The sequence below is a fragment of the Pelodiscus sinensis genome, chromosome 12, assembly GCF_052426305.1.
Source record: "Pelodiscus sinensis isolate ZL-2025 chromosome 12, ASM5242630v1, whole genome shotgun sequence".
Lineage (NCBI taxonomy): Eukaryota > Metazoa > Chordata > Testudines > Trionychidae > Pelodiscus > Pelodiscus sinensis.
The window spans coordinates 41,318,645-41,345,676 of NC_143063.1; positions in this window are offsets into that span (position 1 = coordinate 41,318,645).

Sequence of the window (27,032 nt, forward strand, 5' to 3'; positions counted from 1 at the left end):
ATCTTAGCTTCTTTGCCTATTTTAATTGTCACTGCACTTGCATTGTAGCCTCTGGTTTAAATTGGAAACTAGGTTTCCACAGCACAAGATGAGTCCCTAAGCCCAGGGAATCTGCCACATTGCTAACAAGTAGAATCATAGGTCTTGAAGAGACCCCAGGAGGTCATCAAGTACAGCCCCAAGCCCAAAGGAGGACCAATTCCAACTAAATCATCCCAGCCAGGACTTTGTCGAGATGGGACTTAAAAAACTTCTAAGGATGGAGATTCTACTATCTCCCTAGGTAACTCATTCCAGTGCTCCACCACCGTCCTAGTGAAATAGTTTTTCCTAATATCCAACCTAGACCTCCTCCACTGCAACTTGAGACCATTGCTCCTTGTTCTGCCATCTTTCCCCTATGAGAACAACCTCTCTCCATCCTCTTTGGAACCTCCCTTCAGGTAGTTAAAAATCCCCCTTCACTCTTCTCTTCTGCAGACTAAACAAGCCCAAGCCCCTCAGCTGCTCCTTGTAAGTCTGTGCTCCAAATCCCCCTATCATTTTCATTGCCCTCTGCTGAACCCTCTCCACTGCGTCCACATCCTTTCTGTAGTGGGGGGCCTCAGAATTGGACGCACTACTCCAGATGTGAGCTCACCAGCATCGAATAAAGGGGAATAATCACTTCTCTAGATCTGCTGGAAATGCTCCTTCTAATGCACCCTAATATGCTATTAGCCTTCTTGGCTACAAGGGCACACTGTTGACTCATATCCAGCTTCTCATCCACTGTAATTCCCAGGTCCTTTTCTGCAGAACTCTTGCTTAGCCAGTTGGTCCCCAGCCTATAACAGCACTTGGGATTCTTCCACCCAAGTGCAGGACTCTGCACTTCTCTTTGTTGAACCTCATCAAATTTCTCTTGGCCCAATCCTCCATTTGTCTAGGTCACTCTGGACCCTATCCCTACCCTTCAAGGTCTCTACCTCTCCCACTAGCTTAGTGTCATCCGCAAACTTTCTGAGGGTGCAATCCATCCCCTCACCCAGATCATTAATCAAGGTGTTGAACACAACCGCCCTAGAACTGATCCTTGGGGCACTCTGTTTGATACTGACTGCTAACCAGACATTGAGCCGTTGATCACTACTCAGCGAGCCTGACAATCTAGCCAGCTTTCTATCCACCTTACAGTCCATTTCTCCAATCCATACTTCCTTAACTTGCTGGCAACAATTACGTGGGAGACTGTATCAAATTCCTTGCTAAAGTCAAGGTATGTCACATCCTCTGACTTCCCCATATCCACAAAGCCAGTTACCTCATCATAGAAGGCAATCAGATTGGCCAGGCATGACACGCTCTTGGTGATTCTATGTTGACTGTTCCTGATCACTTTCCTTTCTTCCAAGTGCTTCAAACTGGATTCCGTGAAGATTCCCTCCATGACTTTTCTGGGGACTGAGATGAGGCGGACCAGTCTGTAGCTTCTTGGATTGTCCTTCTTCCCTTTTTTAAAGATGGGTGCTACATTTGCCTTTTTCCAATCATCTGAGAACCTCCCCCGATCTCCACGAGTTTTCAAAGATAATGGCCAATGGCTCTGTAATGACATCTGCCAACTCCCTTGACACCCTTGGAGGCATACCCATCACATCCCTTGCTAGCTGCAATTCCAACTGTGCTTTGGCCTTCCTGATTACACCCCTGCCTGCTCAAGCAATATATTTATACTCCTCCCTAGCAAGAAAGCTGGGGAGATGCCTGGCAGACACATTGTGAGGGCTGAGGTTGTCAGGTGCAGTGATGGTTGTGCAGCCATTGCGGGTTGCAGCTTGGGTTTGCAGAAAGCTCTGCTCATGCAGGAAGTTCACACAAATGCCTCGCAGCCAATGAAGCTTTCATTGCAGCACACAGGTCTCAACTGCATACTGCACTTGCTCAAGTAGCGCCCCCCCCAGCTAAGTATAAACAAGGACTACTTGCATGTGTAAGCATTTCAGGATTGGGCCCTGACTCCTTACAAAGCTTTAAGGACTTGATCCTATGCCCATTGGAGTCAATGACAGTTTTGCTACTGACTTCAAGAAGAACAGGATTGGGCTCCATATAAACCCATTTCTGCAGTAATCCCCCTCCCCACCAGCTAGAACAGGGGAGGGCAAACTCAGGCCCAGGATCAGATCTGGCCCGCTAAGCATTTCTCTCTGGCCCACTCAGATGAGTAGCAGAGGTGCCTACCTACACCCCTCAGCATGTGTTCAGCTGCCCCTCCCCTAACCTTGCTCTGTTCTGCAGCCGAGCTGTGCAGGGGAGTGGAAAGGAGAGAGAAGTGTTGAAGTCATGGTGTTGCCCTGCCCGTGTACCTCATCTCTGCAGAGCAGGAGCCAGGGAGGGAGAGACACGCAGTAAACAGAGCTGCTCTGATTTGAAGCATGTGACTCAGAAGTTCAGATCAGGGGTTGGGGGCGGGACGGAGGGAGACAACCGAGCAGGACAGATTTCCCTTAAAGAGACTGAGTGTGGCTTCTCTCAAACTTAGCCAGCACACACACACACACACACACACACACACACTCGTGCACACACCGTCACTGACACACGCACCCAGTCTATGTCATACTGTCTCTGTGGCTCACACTTGTGTCCCAGAGACAGTGTGACACAGACTGGGTCACACATACAGTCACTGTCTCTCACACTGTCCCAGTCTCTGTGTCACAAAATCAATCTCCTTCTCTCCTCCTCCCCTTCTTTTTCTCTCCCTCTCTCCCTACTGCTCCCTCTCCCCTCCCTCTTTCTCTCTCTACCTCTTTTCCCTTCTCCCCCTCTCTCTTGCTCTACCTCTCCCTCTCTCTCTCTCTCCTTTTATCTCTCTCTCTGCCTCTCCCTTTTCCACCTGAGGTCTCATCCTTTCCAGGGGGCCAAAGCTGGCTTGCAACCACCTACCAAAATTTGTGAAGTGGCCTCCCTGTGAAAATTATTACCCACCTCTGCTCTGGAGACATTACAGTCCTTTTTTTGCCATTAAATTTCAACTGGCTTTTGAGCATTTTTCTCATTTTATTTTAAATGACTTTTGGAGGATTGCTCTCTTATGTTGCAGCTTTCATTTTATGACAAACAGAATAGCTCAGTTATTAAGGGCCCAATCCTGAAAGTGACATGCTTGAGTAATGGTCCTGCCTCATGCGAGGAGGCCCAGTACCTGCAGATGAGTCAGAATGTGTTGGATCGGGTTGTAAGCCCAGAAAAATATAGGTTTAGAATAGAAACACTAACTGACCTTTACCTATAATGAGTGCTAGTAAAAGATAAAATGTCACAAGATTGCCTGGATCTTTGCACATTGATATCCACTGTGCAGCGCGGCAGTTAAGGAGGAGTGAGGTTTGGATGTGCTGAAGGAGTTAAATCATTGCACTGTGTTAGATAACAGCTAATTGACAGCAGATATCATGCCTGCTGAGAACCAAGTGTATTTCAACCGCAAAGAAAGAAAGCGCCAAAATAACTGCTAAACTAAACTGTATGGGAGTTATTATAGAAACAGCCCCAAAGCCTTTGCAGCTGCAGCGAAGAAAGAAAACATGATGTTGCGATGTAATACAAAAGAAACAAGAATCAAAGCAGATGGTACCGTTGGTATGTGAGGCACCAGTTAGATTTCACCTGGAGAGTAGTACACTGTGATCACTATGCAAGGTGCATAGGACACAGTGATGAGAAATGCAGAAGAAAGTGGGCATTATGACACGAGGTTTATGAGAGTCTATGGGCAGGAGGAAGTAGCTGGGGGCATTCATGTATGAAAATGTGCCAAGAAAGAAATGCTACAGCATTTGATAAAATTAAATGCAGCAATCAAGCTGAGGGAGCTAAAAGTCAATGAGCCAAATAAGTCTCAGACAGGTAGGCTGGGATTAACAATGGTAAAGGAAAAACATTAACCCCCTGATACATAAGTACTTTATGTCACACAAAGTCCTAACTGAACAACTTTTCTGAGCCTCACTGAACTGGCTTTGTACTGAACCTGAGCAAAAATCCTTGTCCCAACCCATGGCATTTGCTTGTGTCTTGATGTTCTTCCCTGCACTTACACTGTTGGGAGCTTGTCCATACATTCTGGAACATATTCTGTTAATACAGAGCCCTATAGAAGTCAGTGCAAATGCCACTCTAGATCTCCCTCCAGGACTGAGCAAATATTGTTGCTGTTCTGGCAGGGCGTTGTTGCTCCTCCCTTAAGGCAAAGGATGAACCCAATTGCTGAGTTATCAATGATCGTGGAGCAGGATCAGCAGCACATCACTGCTCCATTTCTATTTGGGGGTCTCTTCTCATTCCTTCTTGTTACATGTCTCCTTTTACTCCCTTTGCCTCCTTTCTGTTCCCCGCTCTCTCCCTCTCCATTATTCAAGCTGATTTTTCTTTCCAAACCCTTGTTTTCAATTTTTTCTCTTTCTCTTTTCTGCACTTTCCTGCTTTCTGGTATTTTTGACACGTTCACCATCCGTCCACTTTTCATCTTCTAGTTTTCTTTTCTCTTTTGCTTTTCTTTTGCCCTTACTATCCCATCCATTTTGGTATCTTTTACACCCCCTTCCAGACCTATTTTTATGTTCCCTTTCAGGTCCTAGGAGGCCCTTATGGCTGGTGAGAGAAACTAGTAGTTTTCTATTAGACGTTCTTCCGTGTATATAATCCTCCTCCACTTAATGAGAAAGCAACAACCAAAGTCTTTCACATAAAGAGGTTGCCACAAAAGGAAACCAGCTAGAAGTCTCTGAGCTGGTTTCCCTTTGTGGCAGACTCTGTGTGCAGAGAATAGGAGTTCTGTATAGCCAGTTACTGCTGCTGCTTTTTGGGGCTGAACTGCAGTGCCGAGCTGATGTAAATCAGATGAATATGCTAGTAGCAATTAAGAATCCAACATTTGCTGAGATTGGTATCTGAGCTACCTTCGTTTCTCCCTACATGTCAAATAAGAAATCCATGGGTAATCTCCAGAGCCTGTGCACTCTCTTGTGTCAGCTAGCAGAGAGTGAGAGGAGGGTACTGTCCTGGGTGCAAACAAGATTAAACACAGCTATCCATGCTGAACAGATCTCTCTCAAGCCCCTTACATACCCAATCTCTTACTTAGGGACAGTGTGGATCCACCTATGGAGACGCAGCCAGAAGTAGTCTGCAACATACAAATAATGTGTTCTCATTTCAAGCACCACCCGGGATTACTCAGCGAAGCAGGGGCAAGCTGTAGCAGGGCTGTTATCATCTTGCAGCCCTTGCCCTACTCATCACTTCATAACTTTGGCACAGAGTTTCATATGTGTTTAGGCACCTCACTGCCACTGATTCTGGGGAGGATCTAGATTTCCAGGTTTCTAATCACAACACACTGCCCCCTGTAGGATCAAATACTGTGGTGATGATTAGTAAGTGTTGTGGCACTTTAGAGACTAACCCATATATCATAGCATGAGCTTTCGTGGTAAATCCCACTTCATCAGATGAGTTGGAGTGGAAATAACAGAATCTAAGATATATATATATATAACATCAAAAGCAGAACCTGTCAGTTGTAGGACTCATGATAATGAAGCTAATTAAGTAGGCTGGATGTGTCTGAGGCTATGTCTACACAGCAGTGTTATTTTGGAATAACTAACGTTATTCCGAAATAACAAAGAGCATGTCTACACAGCAAGCCATTATTTTGAAATAATGGCAAGCTGGAGGACTTCTTACTCCCTCCAATGCCTGTAACCCTCATTTTATGAGGAGTAAAGGAAGTCGAAGGAAGAGTGTTCTTCCTTCGACTTCCTGCTGTGTAGGCAGCGCCAAAAGCCGAATTAAGCTATTTTGACGTGAGCTACGCAATTGATGTAGCTGAATTTGCGTAGCTTAATTTGACTTTAGCCCTGCTGGGTAGATGTACCCTCATTCGTAGCTTTTGTTGTGAAAATGTGAATGTCAAAGACAGGGGAAATTGGCTTTTTAGTGCGTTAACCAGTTAGTATCTTTATTCAAGCCCAGGTTGTCAGTGTCAAATTTATAAAACGAATTCCAGTTCAGCAGTTTCCCTCTGTAATTGGGTTGTAAAATTCCTTTGTAGAAGAATGGCTACTTTAAATCCATGACCGAGTGCCCAGGTAGGTTAAAATGCTTTCCTACAGGTTTATGTATGTTACCATTTCTATTGTCTGCTTTGTGTCCATTTATCCTTTTGTCACAGAGACTGTTTGGTTGGGCCAATATACATGGCAGAGGGGCATTGCTGGCTCTTGATGGCATATACATGCAGTTTTATGAGCCCCTGATGTGGTGGCTTATGCGGTTAGATCCTGTGATGATGTTGCTTGTATAGATGTTCAGACAGAGTTGGCAGCAGGGTTTGATGCAGGGGGAGTTGAGTGTATCAGAGGTGTGGTGTATGGCTGCTGGTAAGTATTTGATTCAGATGGGGGGGAGGAGGGTGTCTATGTGTGAGTACAGGCAGTCCCCGAGTTACGCGGATCTGACTTATGTCGGATCCGCAGTTACGAACGGGGCCCTTCCTCTCCCTGGTCTCCAGCAGACCAGGGAGAGGAAGCAAAGCAGCGGAACACGCGGGCAGCGGACAGGCCTGTCCGCTGCCCACACGCTCCGCGGCTTGGCTCTGTTTTGCTCTGCTTTACCCCCCCCCGTCCCCCCGGTCTGCAGACCAGGGGGACAGGGGGCAAAGCAGAGCAAAGCCATGGAGCCTGAGGGCAGCAGGATAGCCACGGCGCGTCTGGGCTGTCCCGCTGCCCCCGTGCTCCGCGGCTTTGCTCCGGACACCTGTGGTACAGCAGCTGGGGCGCTGCCAGTTGGTCCCGTAGCGCTGCTCTGGGCACTACTGGACCAACCGGGCAGCACCCCAGCTGCTCTGCCCCAGGCGTCCTGATTCAGCCACTGCTGGTCAGTTTCAGCAGCGGCTGAATCAGGACGCCTGGGGCAGAGCATCTTGGGTGCTGCTGGGTTGGTCCAGTAGCGCCGAGGAGCGGTGGCGCTACTGGACCAACCCAGCAGCACCCCAGCTGCTCTGCCCCAGGCGTCCCCAAGTCAGCCGCTGCTGAAACTGACCAGTGGCTGACTACAGGAAGCCCCTGCCCCGGGCTTCCTGGAATCAGCCGCTGATCAGTTTCAGCAGCAGCTGACTTGGGGATGCCTGGGGTTCTTAAGTTGAATCTGTATGTAAGTCAGAACTGGCGTCCAGATTCAGCCACTGTTGAAACTGATCAGTTTCAGCAGCGGCTGAATCTGGACGCCAGTTCCGACTTACATACAGATTCAACTTAAGAACAAACCTACAGTCCCTATCTTGTACGTAACCCGGGGACTGCCTGTATTGGCCTGTCTCCCAAGGCCTGTGAGAGTGAAGGATCGTTTTCCAGGATAGGTTTGAAAAGAAGAAATGAAGCTGCAGCTGCATAGGCTAGCCACTTGAGTACACACAGAGGTGCTCAGGTGCACTTGCACTGTTTCACTGCTGTTGCACATTTGAACTCACTAGAGTCACACCTGGGACACTAGAGTCACACCTGCAGCACAAACTCACCCTTAGACATCCAGTGCATTCAAGTGGTAAATATTTTTGTGTGCTGCATAGAAAATGATGCAATGCTGAAGTTATGGCTAGTAATGGAATAGAATGGCAAAAAGAAACCAAGAAAATGTAGCTAGTAGGGGGAAAAAAATCATCCTGTGAAGGATTTTAGTGTCTCTTGTTTTGCTTTAACTTTTCATTTCAGCCACATGGAACTTACTTATAAAGTTGCGTTTGTTATGTTGTCTGTGTTCTTCAGCTGCACAATCCTTTTACCTCTGATGAGGAAATACTGTAGCATCCTTTGTCTAATACTATCATTTAGCCATGGTCCTATGCTTTTTCCCCCCAGTTATCTGAAACACCAAATTAATATGAGTCCTTCATCTTCGGCATGATACCGAAGGTTTAGTGTTGACAGTGTGCTTTGTCACTTTGGCTATGGAAAGGGCTTACAAAAGCTTTATTAACAGGCTCATTAGCACGGCCTGATTTACTTCTGCAGACTTTACTCTTTTACCAGTTTCCAAGAGCAGCAGCATCAGTTGCAAGGCTAATGAATTCACTCAGATTTGCATGCTAATGAAGCTACCATGACTGTCTGTGCTCCCTATTTCAGATCGAACTTTGCTGTCGCTTGAGGAATATTAATAGAAATAAAAGCAAAGGAGAAGCATGGGTTTCAGTTAGGCTTGTTGTAATCCAATGCTGATGCAAAATTTGTACTTCATATATTACAGTATTCTAGATCTTATTTGTTTCATGGCTTATTGCATTTAATTGTATTATAGATGTCACTGCTAGGAAATTTCCACTATAGCAGCTAGCCAGAGACTCAAGTACTAAAATCCTCCGTTTAGATTCCTATTAGCAGATCAGTTGCATAAGAAATATTTTGCACACCAAGGGATTTACACGTAAGCTTTCCCCAGGCATATGAATTTCCTTCCCCTTTCTTTGACATAGTGCATAAACCCTGTAGTAATTCAAGAGGAAGGGTATGTCTACACTACCCTCCTATTTCGAAATAGGAGGGTAATGTAGGCATACCGCAATTGCAAATGAAGCCCGGGATTTGAATTTCCCGGGCTTCATTTGCATAAGTCGGGCGCCGCCATTTTTAAATCCCAACTGGTTCGAATCCCGTGCCGCGCGGCTACACGCGACACGGACTAGGCTTCCTAGTTCGAACTAGGTAGTTCGAACTAGCGGGGTAGTGTAGACATACCCTAAGAGGTTAAAATTCCACCCTGAAGAAAGTTCTCAAGCCCTAAGGCTGCCAGTGGTTCTGCAAGCATACAAAAACCAGAGGAATATCTTCCTCCTTCACAGACTGGCAATGGTGGTTACCCTTTAACGAGATTCTGGCTATTGGCCGGTATGATTTGATTGGCTCAGACTGGATGAGAGGGGCAAAGATGTGAAGATAAGAGAGGTGGATGAACCTACCTAAGTGTCTTCTATTTCACTTACGCCAGGTTCACTATTTCTGTCTTAGTAAATGTGTCCCTCAAACATTGCACGGGTGTCAGACTAGGAAACACGTTTCTTGCACTAGTCAAGGGGCTTTTAAAGGGGCTGCCAAACCTAACAGCACAGAGGAAATTGATGCAACTGGTCGGACTCCAAGGTTTCTTGTCCCTGATGGCCCTCTCTGACAATTCACCACAAGAGAAGTGTGGTGGAGAGAGTGGACGTATCAGCTCCTGCTTGGCAGCAACAGTGAGGGATACACCTAGGTCATCTCATGACTGGACTACACAGCAGCTCCTGGCTCAGAGCGAGGCTCCAGCAGATGACAAAATGGCTGGCAGTAAAGCTGTGAGAATGGAAACTATTGCAAGGTACTGATTATTTGTTGCCTATCAGACAGGTGTGGATGCACTCTCAGACGAGTCTCCAATCATGGTCCATGCAGGATAAGGGTGCATCTTAGTCAGGGCCAGAGACTAGAATTTCCTTTTCCCACAAGAATACCATGGAGTCATCGACGGCACTCAAGGCTCAGTTGCATGGTGCTCCTAGTATGGCCGTGCCAATCGCTGCCCAGATGGTCTCATAGTTAGCATATAACTCAACATATTCTCTCTGGTGACCTTCTCCTCACTCAGTAACTTACTCTTGTAATACCATTATTCCCTAAAGTGCAGCAAACTTGCTACCCTGTCTAACGTCTTTTAAGAGTAAATTGCCTCCCTCCCAAGTCTGGGCAAACAACTTAACATGGTTTTTGCTGACCTTCTCGAGTACACAGCTCAGCCAACCAGGAAATGTCAAGATGTACCATGCGATTTTAGCCAGGTATTGAAAGCCAAACAAGTGCAAAATAGAGCATGAAGAACTGCAGTGACCCTCCCTGAGAAGGGAAATGCATCAGTTCACCCAGCTGCAATGAGATGTCTGCTATTGCCATATGTTTTGAAGGAATCATTGTAAATCCAGAAACCCTCCAAACTGAAAAATGGGCAACACTGAGAACTTGCTTTGGAATTTTGTGTCCAACAGTTTGCCCAGATGAAAGCCTTAGGCATTGTTCTTAACCCTTCCTTTTCAAAATCTTATTGGTTTATGGTTAGCTGATGTACAAAATGCTAGATGCAGCGTGCCTATCTGCCAGATTGCTCAAATGACTTATTATTGCTTCAATGTGGCCTACCCTTGGCAAAGAGAAAGGACCTTTGTATTTCAGCAACTAGGAAGGGAGGCATATTCCCCCAGGTGATGATGACCAAGCACAGACCCTAAGCTATAAATGAAAAGAGCAGAATATTTTCTCTCTATTATCATTGGGATTTGAAACTCAGATACCAAGGGTTGTTTCCTGAGAAGCATTAGGAGAAGTGGGAGGAAGATTGCTAATTGAAGAGAATCAGGAACATTATTATTTAGATTACAAAGCTGGCTCCCACTTGGTCTGAGGTTGAAAGACTATTATGGCATTGTCCACTAACATAAAGACCTCATGAAATCTGATGTTAGGCCAGTTTAATACTTACTCTCCTCCGCACTACCTGAAGATGCACTGATTCATAAAGCACTAATGTCAATATATTTTTGCTTGGTTAATTACCTATATCTGTCTGGTCTTTTAATGTCCATTGAAGTTAGTGGGCATGGTTGGTCGGATAGATAGACTGCAACACTTTCTTCCCATCTATGTTTGTAAGTATTTAGTACAACAGGGATGGGTTCTTTAAGAACCATGAGACTAAAATAAAAAATGCATGACGTAGGGTTACTAATTCTGCTTGAACATATTCACAGATGTTTTGTAACATGACATAATATTTAATTGAATATTAATCCTTAATTCCTGGAAGGTTAGCAACCCTAATGAAGAAGCCTTCTCTGATTAGTGACGCTAATCCTTTGCCTGACCTCTAACTTTAGCAACATAGCCAGGAAACTGAGGACCCCAGTAAATAAACTCATCAAGAGATCACAATACATTTCTTTTAGAGACACAAGGCGGGTGAGGTAATGCATTTTATTGGACCCACTTTGGATGGTGAGAGAGACGGCTTGTCTCTCTCAACAGCTGAAGTTGGTTTCATAAAAGACATTACCTCACTCTCCTTGTCTCTCTAATATCCTAGGATTTACACAGCTACCACCACTACACACCACACAAGTAATTTTTTTGCCATTTGAAGTGCAACTAACACATCAGATAGAATGGAAAATAGTATTTTTCCCAGTGTCACCTCAAACCTGCTCTTCCTAATTTGATATAACGGCAATGCATACATTGAAATTAAAATGCCTTTTTAGGTGCTCCAGTGCATCAAAGAGGCCTGCAGAGAGCAGGGTTTCATCTTCATAAGACTGCTGTCGAATAAGGATGAATGCAAAAGCTTCATCTTTGCTCCCTAAAAAGTATCGTAATCTCTACTTTCTTTTTCTTTCTTTCTTTCTTTCTTTCTTTCTTTCTTTCTTTCTTTCTTTCTTTCTTTCTTTCTTTCTTTCTTTCTTTCTTTCTTTCTTTCTTTCTTTCTTTCTTTCTTTCTTTCTTTCTTTCTTTCTTTCTTTCTTTCTTTCTTTCTTTCTTTTCAAACAGAAGAAAATTAAGTCAAATGAAAAGCAAGCCGAGGACTAATTATACAATATGAAGCCATTTAGCAAAGGAAAGTAGCCTATTGAATGTGTAATGTGCATCATTAACGCAGAATGTTTGGATGAGGAAGAAAGTGCTCTGCAGAGGGCCAGGCTTGCTGCCCCAGACTCATAATGAGCAGACCTTTGCCAAATTGACAGTCTCAAGGATTTATCTATTTCATGCAGAATTAGGACCTCCTACCAGTGCCTCTAACGCTAGTCACTTCCCATAAATTAGCACATTTTAGGATATAAAACCTAAGACCAATGATATGCTCTGTCAAAGGCCAAATTTCAATCTATCACTCTCCAGCGCCCCAGGGCTCCTCCAACAATGAAGTCCACAAATTCAGGATAATGCATAAGAGAACTGGCACAAAGCATCCCTTGTTAAGGGGATTCACCTATGGAACAATCTTCCAGAGGAGATCAGGCAAATCTAGGGATTGACAATTCCTGGGAAATAATGAAAGCCTCCAATTTTGAGAAAACCACTGTACTGTAAGTGACATCTTTTAAACACCCCTTTAAGTCCTAAATCTTTATGAACCTTTCCCCTGCCCTTCCCTCCCCAAAACCTACCCCAAATCCATTAAGGCTTTGTCTAAATTGCAGGGTTTTTGCACAAGAAGCTTTTTGCAGACGAGATCTTCAACAAAAACTTCTTGCGCAAAAGCACGTCCACACCTCAAGAGCGCATTGCAAAAGCAATGTGCTTTTGTGTAAGAAAGCATCCACACTGCATGGAGGCTCTTGCTCAAGAAAGTTCTGATTGCTGTTCACAGAATGGCCATCAGAGCACCTGTGCTTTTTCTGATAGGCTCTTTTTGTGCAAGAAACCCCAGTTGAGTGTCCACACACACCTTTTTCTGCAAGAATTCTTGTGCAAAAAGGAACAAAATACAGGACTACGTAGCACTTTAAAGACTAACAAGATGGTTTATTAGGTGATGAGCTTTCGTGGGCCAGACCCACTTCCTCAGATCAAATAGTGGAAGAAAATTGGCACAACCATATATACCAAAGAATACAATTAAAAAAAAGTGAACACATATGAAAAGGACAAATAAAATTTCAGAACAGAAGGACGGTGGGGGAGGGGGGAAGGAGGCGAGGTAAATGTCTGTGAGCTAATGATATTAGAGGTGATAATTGGGGAAGCTATCTTTGTAATGGGTAAGATAATTAGCGTCTTTATTCAAATTTGCGTGTAAAGTGTCGAATTTAAGCATGAATGACAGTTCAGAGGATTCTCTTTCAAGTGAAGTCTTAAAAGGTCTTTGAAGCAGGATGCAGGTAATCAAGTCGTTGAGACAATGTCCTTTCTGGTTGAAATGGCAAGAAACTGTATTTTCTTTGTGATCCTGTCTGATATCTATTTTGTGGACATTGATCCTTTGGCAAAGTGTCTGAGACGTTTGTCCAATGTACATAGTGGATGGACACTTTCGGCACATGATTGTATAAATTATATTTCTGGATGCGCAAGAATATGTGTTCTTGATCTTATAACTCACTTGGTTGGGTCCAATAATGGTATCAGCAGAGTGAATATGTGGACAAAGCTGGCAATCGGGTTTGTTGCAAGGGAAGGTACCAGGGTTGGTATTAGTGTGGTATGTCCTGTGGTTGTTGGTAAGAATCATCTTGAGGTTAGGTTGTTGTCTATAGGGGTATGTCTACACTACAGCACTAATTCGAACTAACTTAATTCGAATTAGTTAATTCGAACTAAGCTAATTCGAGCTAGTGCATCTAGACCTAAAAACTAGTTCGAATTAGCATTTTGCTAATTCGAACTAGCATGTCCACATTGAGTGGACCCTGAATCGAGGTTAAGGATGGCCGGAAGCAGTGCTGCCATGGCATCAGATTAGGACTTAGAGCATGGAGCTGCTGTCTCAGGCTAGCCGAGGGCTGAGCTTAAAGGGACCCGATCCCCACCCCGGACAAACAGTTCTCAGGGGTTCCCCGCTTGCAAAGCAGTCCTGGCTTGGAGTGCCCTGAGTGCCCATGCTTGGCACATCACAGTACTCGGCCATCAGCCCGGCTGCACTTGCCGCAGGCTGCCATCCGGGGGGGGGGGAGGGGTCAATCGGGGAGCTGCAGGAGAGTTTCCACCCCGAGGATCCCGCAGAGCCAGCCCAGTCCTCCTCATCAGGGGCTTGTACCCCATTCCTCCCTCACCTCCTTCCACTTGCCCCTCCCTAGCCCCCCTTCCTGATGTACAAAATAAAGGATACGTGTGGTCAAAAATAGAAACTCTCTTTATTTAACAAAACTCGGGGAGACTGGGAAAAGGAGGTGGGAGAGGGGAAGACAGAGGGTGGAAGAGGGGAGGGCAACTAAAATGATCAGGGGTTTGGAACAGGTCCCATATGAAGAGAGGCTAAAGAGACTGGGACTTTTCAGCTTAGAAAAGAGGAGACTGAGGGTATGTCTACACTACCCCGCTAGTTCGAACTAGCGGGGTAATGTATGCATACTGAACGTGCAAATGAAGCCCGGGATTTGAATTTCCCGGGCTTCATTTGCATAAGCCGGCCGGCGCCATTTTTAAATGACAGCTTGTTCGAACCCTGTGCCGCGCGGCTACACGCAGCACCGGGTTCGAACAAGCCGGCATTTAAAAATGGCGCCGGCCGGCTTATGCAAATGAAGCCCGGGAAATTCAAATCCCGGGCTTCATTTGCACGTTCGGTATGCATACATTACCCCGCTAGTTCGAACTAGCGGGGTAGTGTAGACATACCCTAAGGGGGGATATGATAGAGGTCTATAAAAGCATGAGTGGTGTGGAGAGGGTGCATAAAGAAAAGTTCTTCATTAGTTCCCATAAAAGAAGGACTAGAGGACACCAAATGAAATGAATGGATAGCAGGCTTCAAACTAATAACAGAAAGTTCTTCTTCACAAAGCAAATAGTCAACCTGTGGAACTCCTTGCTGCAGGAGGCTGTGAAGGCTACAACTAGAACAGAGTTTAAAGAGAAGTTAGATAAATTCATGGAGGTTGGGTCCATGGAGCGGTATTTGCCAGGGGGTAGAAATGGTGTCCCTGGTCTCTGTTTGTGGAAGGCTGGAGATGGATGGCACGAGACAAATGGCTTGGTCATTGTCTTCGGTCCATCCCCTCCAGGGTACCTAGTGTTGGCCGCTGTCGGCAGACAGGCTACTGGGCTAGATGGACCTTTGGTCTGACCCAGTACGGCTATTCTTATGTTCTTATGTTCTAAGCTCAGGATTGGGGGTCTCACTGGACCACCTTGATTTTCATGGAAACCTGCTCCTGGGTGGCCAGGCTGGCAGCTATCCTGCCCTAGACGGCCACTTTCCTGTGCCTAGTGCGGAGGTCATGGACGTTGGAGGCTTCCCCCAAACCTTGATGAGGTCCACGATCTCCGCACTAGACCAGGCGGGCGCCCGCCTCTTGCAGCGCCGGGCAGGCTCCTGGGAGCCGCCAGCCTGGTCCTGGGAAGAGGCTGAGGGCTGGGTGGCAGTGGGTGGCTGGTTCGTGCCGTGCCAGGTGCAGGGTCTGCTGGCTGGGTGCTGGCAGGCTTGCACCTGGCACAAGCACCGTAGCCAGACCATGTCCCTTTAAGGGCTCCGGGGCCGGGAGGGGGGCAGACAAGTTTCTCTGGTGGTGCCCAGAGTGGCCCCCAGGGCAAGCTGGGGAGGTCTAGCCTCCCACTAGTTCGAATTAAGTGGCTACACAGCCCTTAATTCGAACTACTTAATTCGAATTAGGCGTTAGTCGTTGTAGAATGAGGTTTACCTAGTTCAAATTAAGCGCTCCGCTAGTTCAAATTAAGTTCAAACTAGCGGTTTGTATGTGTAGCGCCTATTAAAGTTAATTCGAACTAACGTTTGTTAGTTCGTATTAACTTTGTAGTGTAGACATACCCTAGGAGACTATGGGTCTGTCTCCCAGAGCCTCTCAGAGTTTAGTATCCTTTTCCAGTATAGGCTGTAGTTTATTGATAATGTGTTGGACAGGTTTAAGTTGGGGGCTGTAGGTGATGACAAGTGGTGTTCTATTGTTGGTTTTCTTGGGTCTGTACTGAAGTAGTTGGCTTCTAGGTATTGGTCTGGTTCTTTCAATTTGCTTTTTTATTTCTCTGGGTGGGTAGTTGAGGTTTATAAATGCTTGGTAGAGATCCTGAAGTTTCTGGTCTCTGTCAGTGGGATTAGAGCAGATGCGGTTGCATACAAGGGCTTGGCTATAGATGATGAATTGTATGGTGTGTTCTGGATGGGAGCTGGAGGCATGTAAGTAACTGTATGAGTCAGTGGGTTTTCTGTAGAGAGTGGTGTCTAATTTTCCATTGCTGATTTGTACCCACCCAGAGAAATTAAAGTGACTGCTTTTATTTCGAATTTACTTTGTAGTGTAGACATACCCTTAAGTACTTACCTGCTCTATCCTTTACTATAGTTTTCCAGGACTATAGTTTCTGAGCAGCATAGTTTTAAGGTTTATTCTCAGCATTCCTGGTGAGGTAGAGCAGAGGTATTGTCTCCATTTTACAGAAGGGAACCCCGGCACAGAGAGGCCAAATGACCTGTATAAGGTCACACAGGAAGCCTATGACAGAGCAATGATTCAAACTTCAAAGTCCTCAGCTAATGCCCTAATCACGGGGCCCTCCTTCCACTGTATGCATGTCTTTTGTGTTGGTTTTCCAGAAGCATTGGTACAATTGAATGTTGCCAGTCTGAATATTCCCAGAAAGTGAATTTCAAAGTCATGTGTACAAATACACTCAGGCTGCGTCTAGACTGGCATGATTTTGCGCAAATACTTTTAACGGAAAAGTTTTTCCATTAAAAGTATTTCTGCAAAAGAGCATCTAAATTGGCATGGAAGCTTTTGCGCAAAAAGTGCTTTTGCGCAAAAGCATCCATGCCCAGTATAGATGTGCTTTTGCGCAAGAAAGCTCTGATGACCATTTTAGCCATTGGGCTTTCTTGCGCAAAAAATTAAGGTGCCTGTCTACACTGGCCCTCTGGCGCAAGTATTCTTGCACAAGAGGGCTTATCCCTGAGCAGGAGCGTCAAAGTATTTGTGCAAGAAGCACTGATTTTGTACATTACAAAGTCAGCGCTCTTGTGCAAATTCAAGTGGCCAGTGTAGACAGCAGGCAAGGTAGTGTAGACAAATCTTGCCCGTCGAGACGCACCCTTAGAGTACAAGTTGGAATATTGGTGCAGAAAGTGCTTGTGCATGTACTCAACCAGGGAACAGAAACAGAAGTGATTATGCACAAAGAGAGAACTGTCTGTGATTAATCTAGGAAGTTTAAAAATATAAAATAAATTCTGATAAGTAAATGTGAGGCAATCATGATGTACTTACAGACGTTCTACAACCGGAAAAAGAGGCTACTTTCACAAGATAAATAGTTCCTCCAGTTGTTTGCTCAGGTCTCTTATCTTACCTGGTCTCTGTTCCTGACTGTTGTTTTCCTTCAGAGTGAAAACTTCTGCCAGGATTTCCCAATTATCAACTTCAGAGTTAGTGTCTAGAACACGTTAGGGCCTCGAAAGATCACACAGAAATGCAAGTGATAGGCAGTCCTGTTCTTAACTCTACTATAGGTCATCTGGATGTCATCAGACCTGCTGCTTATACAATTAATACTACTTAGACATGTAGCAAAAAAAAAAAAAAAAAAAAAAAGGTCCCTACCTAAGAGGAAGGTTAGAATCTTGGTGATAGCCACCATCTTGGAGGACCTTGGAAGACCCCGTCTAGTCTCCAGCTCTTACAACTTGAGCTAAAGAGCCAAGATTCCCTAACTGGGACTATAACAAGTTTACAACTTCTGTGGATGGAACACAGAGGACCTGTGACACACGCTCGCCACTGGGTTACGTTTGTATAGTGCTTTCATAATGGAGGGGGCTTTGTTCTTGATGGGAGCTCTTGGGTGTCATCACAATAGAAATAATAAATAGTAATTAATAGAGAACATCCAATCACATGGGAAACAATTGATCCAAAACAATGAGGAGTTCTGTGCACCTTAGAGACTGAGGGTATGTCTACACTAGCCACCCTAGTTCGGACTAGGGTGGCTAAGGCAGTCATTCGAACTTACAAATGAAACCCGGGATTTAAATATCCTGGGCATCATTTGCATGTTCCCGGGCACCGCCATTTTTAAATGCCCGGTAGTTCGAACTACCTGCCCGTGGCTACACGCGGCATGGGAGAGATAGTTCGAACTAAAGCTCCTAATTCGAACTACCATTGCTCCTCTTGCAATAAGCAGTAATGGTAGGGTATATATATATATATAATATATTCCCCTGCCTCTGTAAACTCCACTTCAGTTCATCTAATGAAGTGGGTTTTACCCATGAAAGCTTATGCTCTAATAAATCTGTTAGTCCCTAAGGCTACATCTATACTGCAATGCTATTTTGGGATACCGGAGTATCCTGAGATAGCTATCCCACGTCTTCATAGCAAGCTGAATTGCCCAAAGCAAGTTATTTTGGGCTCGCATTCCAATGTCTCTTTAAACCTCATTCTACAGGGAGTAAGGGACATTTCGGAATAGTGATTTATTTTGAAATTTGGTGCTGAGTAGATAGTGCCAAATGATGAAATAAGCTATTTTCAAATAGCATTGAAATAAGATATGCAATTTGCACAGCTCAAATTTATTTTGAGTTATAATGCAGTATAGACACACCCTAAGATGCCACAGGACTCCTCATTGTTTTTTGCAGGTACAGACTAACATGGCTACCCCTCTGAGACTTTTCCCCAATGGAGTCAAAGCTCTGGGTTTGAATCAGGAAACTTTAGTTCTTGCATGAAAATTGTCAAATGTAATGCAACTGTTGGCTTAAGTGCAGTCTGCATTATGTTGTTGCACTGCCTATCACACAAACACAGACTAATATAATTTGTAACAATTAGGGATTAATAGGATGTTTTCATTCAAGCCAAACGGTTACAAATTACCTCGTTAGACTTAGAACATGAAGTGAATTTGCTAAAATTAGGCTTAAGGTCAAGACAATGGGCGGGGGGGATACGAGAGCCTGCAGCATTATGTCCTCATGGATCAATAGATGGTTTTAGTTTCCAGAGTGACAGTTTGAGCAAAGAAATTCCTAATTACAGACACTTTCAAACAGAGGGTCTATCAAGTGCAGGAGAGTTGGAAACATTTTTTCCCATCTATGACAGTATAACGCATACACTTTATATTGCAGCATTTGGCTTTGTTGGGCCCAAGGGAGGGAGACAAAGCAGTGGAGCGGTGACCACGGGTTTTAGCTGGATTCCTCCGGATCTCTGTAACTCAGCTGGAAGGGCCCAGAAACATTCAACGATAGCGGCTGTTTCTGAAACTGCACAGGAAGATTTTTTTGTGTGTGGACAAGCAGTCCAATGAGTCCTACATTTATACACTACTGGAAAACATACCTGGCATTGCTCGGGTCCTTCAGGAAGGGGGCTGGCAACGTGGGGGATGCAGATCCCAGGGCAGGGGTTGAGGGCCGTGGGGGGGGGGGGGGGGGTGCAGCAGGAGTCAGGTCCAGGGCAGGGGATGGGGGGCTCAGGACAGGGGGCTCAGGGCGGGGGGCTGGGAGGTCTGGCAGCTCAACCGGGGCTACCTGCAGCAGCAAATATGGTGCTGCAGCTGCCACCTCTCTGCTCCTCCTTGGTGGGACTGGTGATGCAGTAAAGCACAATAAATATTCCAGATTAACTCCAGGTGTGCACATGTATTCTGGAACAGAAATGTCTTGTTACTGTAAAATATACTCTACTTCCAAAGTGGACTAAACTAAATTGTAACATGGCACTCTTATCACAGAATAAGAAAGTCCCCATGGTTTTATATAGTTAGTCTGGAATAGCTATGGTGGAATAATCTCAAGAGAAGACAAACCAGAGTGCGTTGTCCTACAGATTGCATAGGACTGCCTATGCTAGTAGGCACTCCACCCACTAGCAATGTTCCCTTTATTTTTTTCCCATGCATGTGCAGAATAAGTGTTATTATGTGCACTGAGGCATGTGCAGAGGTGCACCACCAGTAGAAATACATGCTGTCAGCTGTGGGTGCTCTGCTAATCAGATGGGCCACACCTGAATCTGTCCTGGGTGGTAGCCCAAGCACTCAGCTTACAAGGACACTGCCCAACAGTGTTTAAAGATGAAAGCTATGTGTAATGCAAACAGGGCCAGATGGGGATAGCCTCACACCTGCTGAATGGCAGCTGATTCTGAGTCCAACCACCCATGTCCTTAACTTCCTAGCATCTGCCCCAAATTCTGCAGTGTTATTGCATACAGAACTTCTACTGAAATCATTCTAGTTGCATGCTATAGGAATGGGTCCCCTATTAGATTAAAAAAATTCTTATGTAAGCAGGGGCTGAACTGCTGCTTGCTATCAGCCAGCTAAAAGAAGAGAGCTGCCCTGGGGTGGGTGTGCCCACTATAAGGCTGCACCTAGACTGGCATGATTTTGCGCAAAAGCATCTGCTTTTGCACAAAATCTTGCCGCCTGTCTACACTGGCCACGAGTATTTGTGCAAGAACACTGATTTTGTAATGTACAAAATCAGTGGTTCTTGCGCAAATACTCTGACGCTCCTGCTCAGAGATAAGCCCTCTTGTGCAAGTATTCTTGTGCAAGAGGCCAGTGTAGACAGCAACGTTAATTTCTTGTGCAAGAAAGCCCCATGGCTAAAATGGCCATCGGAGCTTTCTTGCGCAAGAGAGTGTTTACACTGGCACCGATGCTTTTGTGCAAAAGCAAATCTTTTGTGCAAAGGCACATGCCAGTATAGACGCTCCCTTGCGCAGTAAGCGGCGGCAGGTGACCAGCGGTGTGGCGTGGCTGGTAGGAGCGGTGGCAGGTGACCAAGGAGTGTCCGGTGGCGTGGAACGAGACAGCTGGTGGAGCGTGGTGGAGTGACTTGTAAGGTGCCCCGTATCTATCCCCCCATCCCCATTTCTTCCCAGGTTGGGAGGTAAAACCCTGCGGGTGAACTTTTGGACTCTGGGTGGCACTGACCTGGGACAAAGACTCTTGGGGTGTTGAACTTTGGGACTTCGGGTGATTCTTGGCTGGAGGCGGGGGGCTTAGCTCATGTTTGGGTTATGAACTCTGTTTGCGGTATTTTCCCAAGTTAATGCCGTATGACTTCTCTCTCTGTATGACTTCTCTCTCTGTTTCATTAAATGTTTCTTTCCTACACTCAGACTCATAGACCTTAAGGTTAGAAGGGACCATTATGATAATCTAGTCTGACCCCCTGCACAGTGCAGGCCACAGAATCTCACCCACCCCTCCTAGAATAATCCTCTCACCTATATCTCAGATATTGAAGCCTTCAAATACTTTGAAGACCCCAAGATGCAGAGAATCCTCCAGCTGTGCTCTGTACCCCATGCTACAGAGGAAGGCGAAAAACCTCCAGGGCCTCTGCCAATCTACCCTGGAGGAAAATACCTTCCCAACCCCAAATATGGCGATCAGCTAAACCCTGAGCATGTGGGCAAGACTTACCAGCCAGACAACCAGAACATTCTCTATAGTAACTCCTATCTTCCCTCCATTGACCTATTTCCCACTGATAATGAATGGTCAATTAGTTACCAAGATCATGTTATCTCATCAAACCATCCCTTCATAAACCCATCTAGTTTAATTTTGAAACCAGATAGATCTTTTGCCCCCACTACTTCCCTTGGAAGGCTGTTCCAGAACTTACTCCTCTAATGGTTAGAAACCTTCGTCTAATCTCAAGTCTAAACTTCCTACTAGCCAGCTTATATCCATTTGTTCTTGTGTCCACATTGGTATTAAGCTTAAATAATTCCTCTCCCTCCCTGGTATTTATCCCTGTAATATATTTAAAGAGTGCAATCATGTCCCCCCCCTCAGCCTTCTTTTGGTTAAGGTAAACAAGCCAAGCTCTTTGACTCTGTGCTTGCGAGTGGGGAAGCATTGCCTCTCAGAGGCACCCAGGGGTGTGTGAATTTCCCAGATTACTGGGTGGGGGCTCGAGCCGGTTCTGTGTGAGATGGACCCCAAGATATTGAACCCGGCCCTGGTTGCTGCCAGGCCTACCCGGCAAAAGGGTTACACTTACAAATGGTAATTTAATAACAGAGGTAAGTTTATTGTATACTCACTATGTACACGTGTGAGTAAGTGTCTGGGGGTGTCTGGCTCATGGCTGGTGTAATCTATTGGCTCCTGTGGCATTATGCCAGATCAGAATTTAGCCAATAATGTTTTATCATGACAGGGTAAGTAAGAGAATAAAATCAAAGTAACAATTAATATAAAAAAGTAATATAATACTTTACACATTCAGCCAAAAAAAATGGTATTAAACGTTGGTCTAAAGAAATTCTTCTGAGAACACCAATTATTTATAACTCATTGCAGAGCTGTAAATGTGCAGTATTCCCATCAGACGGCAAAGGCAATATTTATACATAAAATGGGCATCTTGAGCTATTTAAATAGCATAACCCTTAACAGATAGTGATAAAAAATCCAGGATAATGCTTCATCTAATTGAATGCTTATGAAAAAAACTGTAGTAGGTACTATTAGCTCTTTTCTGGAGCTCTATGAAAGCAAAGAAATGGCATGTAGGGTAGAATACTGCAGACCATGGGTAACAGTATAATGACTGACACAGTAAATTAGCCTGAAACAAGGCCCTGAAATAATAGTCTGAAGGCCTTTAAAAAAATCTTGCCAAAAAAAAAAAAAAAAGAGAAAGTAAGACAGGCTGGACGGCTGTATATATCACATTTAAATTAATTTACATACTACGCCGTGGAACTGGGTTTTTCACCGCGCTGAGCAGACAGTAAGTGCACTGAATGATTTTGCTTCTAACGTCAGAACGCCAGTGATTGTAGCAGAATTTATTCCATTTAAACTAGATACGGCATGGAATAAAAAGCATCTGATAGATTTTTCTAAATGTGCTTGGCAAGTCCCCTACCCTTTGCCTTGTGATACTTATATTACAATTGAGATGTTCCCCTGTAAACTGAGCTGTCCCATCCATAGGACAGATCGGGGTAGCCACACCAGGCCTCCTGTGGGGTTCCCACAGCATCTGCCCCAATTGCCCTATGGATGGAAGAGACCCAGGGGATTATGGGGCCTGACATGGCCATAGCAGGGGTCTCCCCTCCACAACACACCATGCAGGTGGTGGGAGCCAGAGCCTGCTCCATTCCACCGGCACCCTGTGCTGTCCTCTCCCAGCCCACTGGACCTTGCCCTGGGGCTGGAGCACTCTGCTTCCTGCTGCTGCTGAGAAGCTGTGCTCAGCAGGTAGGAGAGGGCGTTGGGGCCCTCATAGTCCTTCAGAGCAGGTTGCTTGGGGGAGAGGGTGCGGAGGTGGGGATGGGGCAGGGGCAGGGGCTGGGTTTGGGGATAGAGTGGAATGGGGGCATGGGTGAGAGCAGGGCCTGCAGGGGGCTGGGGTTGCCCCAGACCCTGCACCCCCCCTCAGGACAGCCCTGCATGTAAACTATCACCCTTCAGGTCTTTCTTAAGCTAAGTTGCTCCAAGTAAGCAAGCCAAACACTTTCTACTTAGCCAGAGATAATCAACTCATGCAAAGCAATTTACAATACAAATATAACAATGGCTGTGATTCTCTCTGCTCTTGTCTCTTTATGGCGGATGTTCCTAAACCTTGATCTGCAGAAAGGGACCAAGTCTGATCTCAAATCTCCCTTTGTAATTTCAATAGGAGCAAGACTGGGCAAAAATCCCTTAGATACTTCAAATCCAAAGGACTGTAAGGAGACTAGGTTTGTTTGAGATGCTTTTCACTGGGAATACTGATCTTATAATTCTGGAGGATTTAACCTTGCTTCCATGGCTTTCAAGTTGATTTTCAAATATAAGTGTACCCATCAGAAAAACAGATTATATTACTGTCATATTTTCATAGCATGCCACTTTTTAAAAGGCTTTATATAGCAAATCAAATCCCATTTCGATATACTTGTGCTTACAGTGCCTTTATGTTTATAGTAACTTTTTTTTGTTATAACACGGTAAAATGAAGATCTCTGCACTGCAGATGGAATTTCAGGTGGTTACACATACACTTATTGAATATGCAATGACTAGAAATTCTGATTTTAGGAGAATCCCTGAAGGGGAACTTTCTGTTTTCAGATATTACCTAAGTATTATGTTTTAATGATTTTATATTTCTGCTAATTTGTCTTCAGTAGGTTCCATTACCAGACAAACGAATGCCTGCAGAATGAAACCTCCAGAAGAAATCCTCATTATTATTAGTGAAATAAATACAGTTAATGAGGATAATTAAGTCACTGAGGATAATTGAGAGATTATCCAATTATGATCTGTAATTCTTTGGCTTCCAAATTAGATAATGGTATATAAAGTTAATCCACTCTAATGAAAAAAAGTCCAACAACCCATGAATCATTGGCGCACTTTACCATTTAAAGTGTTCTGCAAGCTTACATGCCTAGTTTAAGGGTCTATGAAGAGCGGTACTGCTAGTCATATGATCATTTTAGCCAGGTGTTGCCATATTAGGCTATTCAATCAGTAGTGTATTTCAGAGCAGGATTGGAGGATCATTTTGCCTTTCTGTGGCTCCTGTGCAGGTCCACCCATGGGAGCGGGGGAAAAAGGGGCAACTGAAGATGCCCGGAACCTTGGGCCCTTTAAATTGCTATTTGAGCACCATGCAGGACTCAAAACAGCTCTAAGGGCTGGGTGGGGGAAGGGGATGGCACATTTGTTACCCCCAATCCTGCCCCTTCTGGCGAGACCCCTTTCAGGAGCACAGAGCCAGCCCCCTACCCTTGCTCAGGGGCCCAGTGTGGCTGGCAGCTCCCCTGATCCTGTGAAAACTCCACCACTATTCACTGGGATTGCTTCTGGGGAATATATCCCCCAGCATAGGTCCTCTGAGCAGCTACATGTGAACAGGATTCTTTTTATTTTTTTTTAAAGAGAGAAATGGGCTTGGTCAAAAACTCCGAATCTGAATTTTGATGCAAAGTTTGTAGCATAAGAATGGCCATACTGGGTCAGACCAAAGGACCTTCCAGCCCAGGAGCCTGTCTGCCGACAGTGGCCAATGCCAGCTGCTTCAGGGGAATGAACAGAACAGGGAATCATCGAGTGATCCAACCCGTCACCTCTTCCCAGCTTCTGGATCAAAAAGACACGCACCGTCGTCCCATCAGTCGCTGCAAACGCGGCAGTGAACCTTTAAACTGGAGAGACTTTTGACTCTTTTCAATTGCCATGAATATGCTGACGTGTCACAAGTTGAGGCCGGCAACCTAGTAATCCAGGACTAGAGTCACCACTTTTCCTCACATTCGAAGTCAGCTGACTCCGCAAGTGGCTGCAGTTTATTCTATTTGGTTCTGTGTATCTGATCTGAAACCACGGCAGGTGCTTTGCAAACCTGGGTTGGCGATCTTCAGTGACATCTCGTTAGATTCTGAGCAGAGTTGTAAAGAGATGATTTTGATCTCTAAAGCTGGGATTAGACACCCAAATCCCACTGAAATTCAATGTGCTTCTTTGAAAATCCCACCCTAAATGGTCTGGGACCCAACAAGCTGAAAAACTGCCTCTTTCAAAAGCAATCAGCTGAGGTCTTTGAGGTTACAGTCTCCTGGTGTAACAGGGAGGAGGGCCAATAGTAAAGCATTTTCAACAAGAGGTCCTTGTTTCAGAATGAACTTTTCTCCTTAGCCTGAGGCCTACACCCCCACTGACAATCTAACCTACACAGCTTCAACGAGGTGAATAGTGTAGCTGAGTTTGATGTATTTACTATGGTATCTTTCACTCAATAAGGCTGGCGGGGAGGGAAGAAGTGGGGAGAGTGAGGCTGTTTTCCCATCAACCCTGACTACTCTTCTCATCCTTGTGGAGAGCTGGAGTGGATGGGAGAGCGCTCGGAGATCAATTTATTGTATCTAAACAGATGCTATAAATTGATTGCCAGTGGATCGATCGCAGTAGTCATCCATCATCTAGTGTAGACAAGCCCTAATATTGCCTGAATTTGGCATGCCAATAGGAGCCTCTTTGAGGACATACGAGCAGCTATACAGGAGCAGACCACTGATTCTTTTAGTCAAGTATCCTGTCTGGTGACAGTGGCCAGTGCCAGATGTTTCAGAGGAAATGAACGGAACGGGGCAACTTCAAATAATCCAACCCCATCACCCAGTCCCAGCTTTTGGCAGTTGGAGGTTGAGATGCCCAGAACTTGGGGGTTACATTCTTGAACATTTTGGTTAATATCCTCCATGAACGCATCTAAATCTCTCTTTGTTCTCTGTTATTCTTTCGTCCTTCACAACTTTCCCTAGCAATGATCCACAGTTGACTGTGCATTGCTTGTCCAAGCGTTTGTTTTAAAACCTACTGTTTATTTTCTCCAGCCCATGCCTCAAGGAAAATTCAAGAATGTGAGTGGACATATGTGAGGCTTCTATTTATGGTGTGTTTGTGGTCTATTTATACTGATTTTTATTTATTATAAATATTTATAGGATAAATGCTTTGGAAAAGATGCTTTAAAGAAATCAAAGTAAGACCCCATTCTAGCAAATCAAATAAAGACATGCTTAGATTTAACATGTGAGTAGTCCTATTTGACATGATGCAAAGCCAAAAGATGCCCATTGATTTCATTGAGCTTTGGACCAGACACAATATGTTCAAGTGGTCTATTCACACACTTAAGGTTCACTTGTGAGTACCGTATATTCCGGCGTACAAGACGACTTTTGATGTTAAAAAACATCCCCCAAAAATCGGGGGTCATCTTGTACGCCGGGTATACATCCCAGGCGCGCCTGGGATGCCCCGCCGCCGGCTTCCCCCGAGGCTTTGCAAAGCTGCTGCGGCTTTGCTCCCGGTGCCTCTGGTCTGCTGGGGACCGTCGCCAGCAGACCAGGGACACCGGGAGCAAAGGAGGCGGAGGGGCGCTGGGGTATAAGATGAAACCCTATCTTTTAATTAAAAAATTAGGGGGTCGTCTTATACACCCAGTCGCCCTATACGCCGGAAAATACGGTAAATATTTTACTGAGTTGGGGCCTAAATTAATTAAGTGGTGGTGCTTGTCACAAGAGACACATTAACTTTTATTGGGATTTGGGTCTAAATTCTTGTTCATTACACAGAGTACGCACCCTATGGGTATTTGTGAGAAGAAAGGGGAAGCTAATATAGCCAATACCCTCTAGTGAAGCTACTGCAAAGATTATGTATCTTTATTTAAATCTGTAACAGAGACAAAATCTTCTCATTCTAAAGCCTCAATCACATACAAAAAACCCCAGACCAACTCAC